The following is a 6,940-nucleotide window of genomic DNA, read 5'->3' as shown; positions in this document are numbered from 1 at the left end:
GTTGGAAAGAAGAATTTGGGATGGGGTGGATCTTTCTGGGAATTACGGAAATGAACGGGCTTGCGAAAATGGGCTAGTCCTTTAGTAATTTGGGGTGATCTGAAATTGGTTAATACGGAAAGATAATGGGCTTGCTGGAATTTGAAGTGCACGGGCCAATTCTAAAAATAAAATTGGACGAATTGGGCTGGATTTGGAGAAGGGAATTTTATTGATAAATGGCCGAAATTGGTTTGTCCAAGTGAATTAGAATACTTGGTAGCTAGATGAAATTAATATAAATTATTAAATAAGCTTCTTAATTTTAACTATATAAAATGATCGATGTAGTTATGAAATAATTAAATTAATTAGTAAAAAAAACTTTTTGAGACGATTTTGAATAATCAAGATATCATAACTATATACACAATTATGTGAACCAAATATATTATGAAAAAGCGAAGAAGTCCATAAAAAGTAATTCGAAAATTATTTTAAGCTTTATGAAATCTAATTATTTTAAGTCGTTTTGAATTAAGAAACTTGTCAATTAAATTATCGGGGAGGGTCAAAATTGGGTGTCACAACTGTCCCTCATTTTACTTGAATTGATGCAAGAAATTTGAGTAAAATGAAATTGACCAAGCCAATTTTGACCGACCACATATTCATCTGTAGAAAGGGATTTTGGTACGGACTTTATGAAGTATGGCCGAACCCTAGATACTGGTTTCCTACATATCTCAGGCTATACGAGTACTCAGGCCATTTGCAGTTCAATATGCTTGATTTAATGCACGATTTTTAAAAAATTCAAAAATCATTCTTATACCGAATTATGAAGGCACCGAAATGATTGAGAATAAGATTTAAGAGCGAATGTTGGAATACAGCCGAGTTTAACATTGAGTCCGCCTACATATCCTTAAACTTCAGGAATCAGGCTGTTTGTAGTTCGACTCGATCGGTTGAAAAGGAAATCTATTATGCTCAATAACCTTTGGTTTTGGATAAGTGACAAATTAAACGAGTATGGAAAGGAGGCTTGTAACCTATTTGCCAAGAATGTGGTGCGCTCACATCCACAGGTAAGAACTTACACGGACATAATTTCCAAACTCTTGGCGCACTGTCACTTAGATTGGAAACTTGCTTCCGGTAGCTCAAAATTTCCATATGCTAGACCAAAACAGTCGAAACTCAAAGGAAAACCCACATTCCTTCTGATAGGGGTGTGGTTTGATTGTGGTGGAAGTCGTTCCTCTGCTCGCGCCCTAAGAGTGACATTCCTCTTTGGACTGTGTCCCAATTCGCTGCTAAGAAAAAGTTCCACGTTGTGCTGTATCCTTTTTGATGTCGCCTGCACCTGTGGTATGTTTTGGACAATTCATCCTTTTGGATTGTCTCGACAAATACTGAGATAAAACTTGTCAGCATAAAAATGCAAATTAAGTGGGAGACAATGTCTTTTACCGTGTCGACACTTAGTTGTTCTCCTTCTTGTTTGTTGTTGACTCGATTGGTGTGACGTAAAGCAAATAAAGCTTATGTCCTGTGTTTGCAGTATAATCTTCAATGTATTCTTCATTTGATTTCAACATAAAGGAAAGTTGATGCAATGTGCTAGTATTTCTCTTGATGTCGTCTTTCATACTCTTCTTGATGTTTACTTTTATCAAAATAAAAGGAGGCAGTTGATGCAGATGGATAAATATTTCTCTTGGAATGCATGATTTCCTTATAGCTGTGCATGCCTTCTTGCGGGGCATGAATATCTTCCCGCGATACGTAAATTTTTGCGAGGTATGAAATCTTCCCGCGATACATAACTTTCCGCGAGGCATTAAATCCTCTCACGATGCATAAATTTCAACAAGGCATGGAATCTTCTCGTGATGCATAAATTTCAGCGAGGAATGAAATCTTCTCGCGATGCATAAGTTTTGACGAGGCATGGAATCTTCTCGTGATGCATAAATGCCTGCGAGGTATAAAATCTTCTCGCGATGCATATGTTTCGACGAGGCATGGAATCTTCTCGTGATGCATAAATTTTTGCGAGGTATGAAATCTTCTCGCGATGCATACTCGCGATGCATGATCTTCCACGATGCACGAATATTGACTCGAGATGCATGATTTTCCGTGATGCATGGGTATTGACTCGTTATAGATGATTTTCGTGATGCATGAATATTGACTCGCGATGCATGAATATTCATATCATCTCCGATGATGATAACGGTAAAATGACCTCCCGATAATACAATTGCCTTGATCAACAATAAAATAACTGTCCCCTCTGGGTAATGCATCATCTTGATCGATAATAAAATAAATGACCCCCTCTGTATAAGGACACTATCTTGTTTGATAGTGTGATGAAGATAGCGTCCTTTACGGAAACCATAAACTCTCCCTTGAAATATTCGCTTGATTCACCTTTGAATCTAGCTAAACGTTCTTTATAAATTTCATGTTGTTGGAAATTGATTGAAATAAACAATTCATATTCCCAAGTCTTCGACATAAGTGATATAAAATGATTCCTGCTTCTAGAAAAACTATTGATTCTGGGATGGTTTTATAATCCTTTGACTTCTCCGTATTCATTCCTCGGAAGAATCAGCCGATTTCAAAGCAAAGGTATAAACCTACATCCACAGAAAAAAATGTTAGTTTTAAAAATGAACTGATCTGTGTCAAATTCTTCAGTTGTCTGCTCCTGGTCCTGCTATCTCCGGTTGATTTCCCGATCTCCCGACTCTTAATAGATTAGACAAAGTATTTTACGCCAAAACAAGTAGAACATAAAAAGGAATTTAAGAGAGAAATGAATTTTCGAGAAATAGTATCTTAAAAGGGTCACTGCCAAGTCATGTCATATGAGGCTTAACAGACTTCTTTGAGTCTGACGCTTAGAGGTCTATCTGATCATTCGCTGGTGAGTTTTCAGAGTCACTCCGGACTTGTAGATAAACCCATGCTGAAATTTTGAGGCTATCCTCAAAATTTCTGTCCCAGTTAACTGTCTTGCTTATCTTTCCACTGTAACTGAGAAGATCGTGGAATCTTGAGATCTTCTCAAAAATTCTGTTCCAGTTGCAAATCTCGAAATATCTTTAGTTTTGACTTGCTGAGGAAGAATCTCTTTTTCGAAAATTTTTGAGTCCCTCTCAAAAATTCTGTCCCAGTTTCTATTGTAAACAGGAATAGAAATCTTATGGGAGATATGACCGAACCCTTGTGGCGCCTACGTATCCCGTTGAGGTAGGAATCAGGTCAAACGTAGTTTCCCCTCGAAGAAGAACAAAAATAAAAATTTACAAAGAAACCGACCAGGCCGACATAGGCCGCCTACGTATCTCATTCTTGAGAATTCAGGCCGAACGTGGGTCAAATACAAAGAAATAAAAAAGGGGATAAATGGGGTGACCGAGGCCGACATAGGCCGCCTACGTATCTCAGTCTCGAGAATTTAGGTCAGACGTAGTTCATTACAAAGGGATAACATTTTAGCAAAACAAATACAAGCAAATAGAATGATTACAAGCAAATAACAGAAATGCAAGCGCAGATTCACACGTAGTATCTCTTGACCGCATCTGAGTTGATAGGTTTAGGTCATACGGTGCCATCCATCTCCGACAGGACCAACGCACCTCCAGATAATACTTTGCGAACCATGTAAGGTCCTTGCCAGTTTGGTGCCAACTTTCCTTTATACTCGTCTTGATGAGGAGAAATACGTTTAAGAACCAACTGACCAACATCAAAATTTCTTGCTCTTACTCTCTTGTGAGAGGCACGAGTCATTCTCTATCTATAAAACTGGCCATGGCAGACGGCAACCATTCTCTTCTCATCAATAAAATTTAGTTGATCGATCTGGTTGCTGACCCATTCGGCATTACTTAACTCAGCTTCTTGGATGATTCTCAAAGACGGCATTTCGACTTCAGCAGGTATGACTGCTTTTGTCCCATACACCAGCAAATATGGAGTGGCTCCAATTGATGTTCTAACAGTCGTGCTGTATCCCAATAAAGCATATGGTAACATGTCATGCCAACCTTGATGCTTGCCAATCATTTTCCTCAAAATCTTTTTGATATTCTTATTGGCAGCCTCTACACCTCAGTTCATTTGGGGAAGATAAGCAGTTGAATTTCGATGAGTAATCTTAAATTTCTCACATATCTCTCTCATCAAGTGACTGTTGAGATTTGCACAATTATCAGTAATGATGGATTGTGGCACTCCAAATCTACATATCAGATTGTTGCGAACAAACTCAGCCACCACTTTCTTGGTTACCGACTTGTAAGAAAATTCTTCCACCCACTTAGTGAAATAATCAATGGCGACCAAAACGAATCCGTGTCCATTAGAAGCGGCTGGCTCTATCGGACCGGTGACATCCATTCCCCAAGCTACGAATGGCCAAGGTGAACTCGTAGCATTAAGTTCGTGAGGTTACACTCTGATCAAATCACCGTGCACTTGACATTTGTGGCACTTTTGCACAAATTTGCCACAATCATTCTCCATAGTCATCCAGAAATACCCGACTCGTAGGATCTTTCTTGCCAAAGTGAGCCCGTTCATATGCGTACCACAGACTGCAACATGTATCTGTTCAATAAGGTTCAAAGCTTGAACAACATCAACACATCTTAGAAGACCCAAATCTGGAGTCCTTCTATAAAGGACTTCTCCACTTAGAAAGAAATTGAGAGCCACATGGCGTATCGACTTCTTTTGGTTGGTCGTAGCATCTTCAAGATAAGTTCCAGACTCCAAATACTTCTTTATATCATAATACCAAGGTAAACCGTCTGGTTCTGCTTCAACATGGGAACAATGAACTGGATGTTCTTTCAACTCTATATCCAAAGGATCAATATAATTTGTACTCGGATGCTTAATCATCGAAGAGATGGTGGACAGAGAATCGGCCAATTCATTCTGTATTCTAGGAGTATGTTTGAACTCGACCTTACAAAATCTTTTGCACAACTTCTGCACGTACTGTACGTAAGGTATAACTTTGGGTTCTTCACAGCCCATTCTCCTTGAACTTGATGAATTAAAAGGTCTGAATCTCCGAAAACCAACAATTCGAAGATATTCATGTCGATGGCCATTTTAAAACCAAGAATACAGGCTTCGTATTCGGCCATATTGTTTCTGCAATTAAATGGGAGCTTAGCTGTCATGGGGTAGTGCTGACCAGATTTTGACACTAAGACTGCTCCAATACCTTTACCTTGAAGATTTGCCGCTCCATCAAAGAATAATCTCCAACCTGGATATGCTTCAGAAATGTCATCACCCACAAATGACACTTTTTTTTCGTGAAAATAAGTCTTAAGTGGTTCATATTCTTCATCAACGGGATTTTCTGCAAGATGATCAGCCAAAGCCTGTGCCTTTATTGCCTTCTGAGTCACATACACGATATCAAACTCACTCAATAGCATTTGCCATTTAGCTAACTTTCCGGTCGGCATCGCTTTCTGGAAAATATACTTCAATGGATCCATTCATGAAATGAGATATTTAGTATACGAAGACAAATAGTGTCTCAACTTCTGGGCAAGCCACGTCAAAGCACAACACGTTCTCTCCAACAAAGTGTAACGAGACTCGTATGGAGTAAACTTCTTGCTTATATAATAAATATCCCTTTCCTTCTTTCCTGTCTCGTCGTGTTAACCAAGTACGCATCTGAATGCACTATCTGAGAAAGACAAGTACAGCAACAAAGGACTCCCTTCTCGCGGTGGAACCAATTGTGAACACCTAATTTTTTACCAAAACATAATATATTTTACATCAATTTAAAAAGGAGTTATATTTAAAATAAAATAAAATAATGATAATAAATTGTAAATTAATAAAAATTATCAGATCAATTATAGTTTAATATAAAAAAAATTGATAAATAGAAGTTGGGAATTTAAGTTACGGAAAAGGGCCTAAAATACCCTTGAAGTATTGAAAATGGTACAAAATTACCCTTCATCCACCTATTGGCTTCAAAATGCCCTTTTCATCCACCTATTGGCTCCAAAATACCCTTGTCATCCACCTTTGGGTTCAAAATTGACCACTTTTTTAATTGTTTTAAAATTAAACTCTTTAAATATTTTTTAAAATACTTGGCGCTCAACTATTGGTTATAATTTTAATTTATTAATATAATTTATAAACCAACCCACTACCCACTCATTACTAACTAAACCTCACCCAATTAATAATCTAATTATAATATCAAAATCGTCATAAGCACTACTAAAACACGATGAAATTATAGATTCCTGAAAATGACATCAAAAATTATTCGAGTCCGAATCGAAGCCCCAATGAAATTTAGGTTGAGCCGCTTATTTAGGAGGACACTTTCTTTCAAAATTGAATTAGAAATTTATGATTAAAGGTAAAGAAGTATATACATCCCGAATTAATTCATGCACTTTTTTTAAATATAATTTTATAAATATTTGTGATTTGTTTTAAAACCTTTAATATATTATTTTGAAAAAAAGTTACCTATGAAGTAACATCACACAATTGAGACGTAAGAATAATTAAGATGAACATAGTCAGACTTTTAAGCTTATCGGTGATTTTTATTTAGCCACTTGAATGTATGATAATTTACTTCTATAATTTTTAAAAACACTCAATTGGCAGTAGCTTGCATTAATAATGTGACATGTTTATTAATTTAGAGGGATTTAATTAGTAATGGGTGGTTAGTGGATTGATTTATAAATTATACTAATAAGTTAAATTATAACAAATACTTAACGCCACGTATTTTAAAAAATATTTAAATAGTTTAAATATAAAACCATTAAATAAGTGGTCAATTTTGAACCAAAAGGTGGATGACAAGGGTATTTTGGACCCAATAGGTGGGTGAGAAGGGTATTTTGGAGCCAATAGGTGG

The sequence above is a fragment of the Solanum pennellii genome, chromosome 2 (assembly GCF_001406875.1).
Source record: "Solanum pennellii chromosome 2, SPENNV200".
Classification (NCBI taxonomy): domain Eukaryota; kingdom Viridiplantae; phylum Streptophyta; class Magnoliopsida; order Solanales; family Solanaceae; genus Solanum; species Solanum pennellii.
This window is presented reverse-complemented; position numbering follows the sequence as displayed.